General features: G+C 42.9%; 1 protein-coding gene across 2 annotated transcripts in view; it reads left to right on the top strand.

Annotated features, from left to right (window-relative positions):
- The window catches only part of LOC103396793 (zinc finger E-box-binding homeobox 1-like), a 36324-nt gene that overhangs the window by 2270 nt on the left and 32853 nt on the right, over nt 1-1201 (top strand). The window lies entirely within an intron of this gene.

The raw sequence follows: 1201 nt of genomic DNA on the forward strand, positions 1-1201 counted from the left end.
GGTTGGAGATGATGTGACACGATCTTATATAATGACTTCAATGAGGAACCATGTAAATAACAAGTTAAAACCAGGACAACTGTGTGCATATATGTACATATTTATATTATATATGTATGATAAAATATATTATATATAAAATTTATATCCAATTCTCAAATATCCCCATATTTTGTTGTCCGATGTCGTAACTTATTAGAATGTTTTGGAGTCTGATTTTAAGCCACATAAAACGACGCGGTGGCCTGGATTTGGCCCGGCAACCTCGACTTTGACATATGTAGCACCTGTAGTACCTATGTCTTCCTGTGTTTGTCCTCGTTCCTGCCTGCGCTCCGTCATTGAGTCATTGGGTTGTTTGGTTTGTGTCGGAGATTGAGTCGTGTTTTTTTCCATTTTTTAAATGGTTATTTATTGTTTAATTTCCATATAACAGCATCGTTCATGGATCCACTGGTGTCTGTGCTGTGTGTGTGTTGGTCTGAGGCCGGTGTGAGGACGACAGGTTTGATCTGCTTCAGCTTCCTGTGAACCAAGATGATCGTAATGATATCAGCGTCGTAGTTTTGAGGCTGGTGAATAAAACCCAACGTTAGCGGCGGAGTTTTTCGCCCTTGACTAATTTCTGTGTCACCGTCAGGTGTTCAGTCAGCACCTCGCTCTCTCAGACCTGTAAAAGCGTTTGCTGTGAGGTCACTTCCTGTGTTTTGATGAGTCATATTTGAGTTGATTTCTGTGGTGTCGCTGCTCAGTCGACTGTTTTTCCTCTCACTCCGTCTGGGCTCAGACACTACAACCTGCAGCGAGACTAATGAAAAGGTGACGTTCACTCTAACTCCTCGTTCAGGTGACGTCCAACCAGGCAAGAACTGAAACATGTCACTGTGAAAAACTGAGCGAATCTGTCGTCTGGTTACAAACCTTTCACTTCTCCTGGACTTGGATGTTTTTTTTTAACTTCAGTCGTTGGCTCTTCTTTGAAACATCAGCTAACGTTGTCAGGCTACGGAAAACTAGCGTCACTCGCGCAGGTTTTCGTGCTGCCATACCTGGTCAGCTGACGCGTGGACAACCTGTCTGTGTTTTAGCATCACGTGAATCTCCAAGGCTTCAGTGCTGATCAGAATTATTGATCGGAGCCAATAGATCGGTACGAATGAGTCGTCAAACAAAATAACTGGACGATCAGTTTGAAAATGTA

The sequence above is a fragment of the Cynoglossus semilaevis genome, chromosome 20 (assembly GCF_000523025.1).
Source record: "Cynoglossus semilaevis isolate Cse_v1.0 chromosome 20, Cse_v1.0, whole genome shotgun sequence".
In the NCBI taxonomy this organism is placed as follows: Eukaryota; Metazoa; Chordata; class Actinopteri; order Pleuronectiformes; family Cynoglossidae; genus Cynoglossus; species Cynoglossus semilaevis.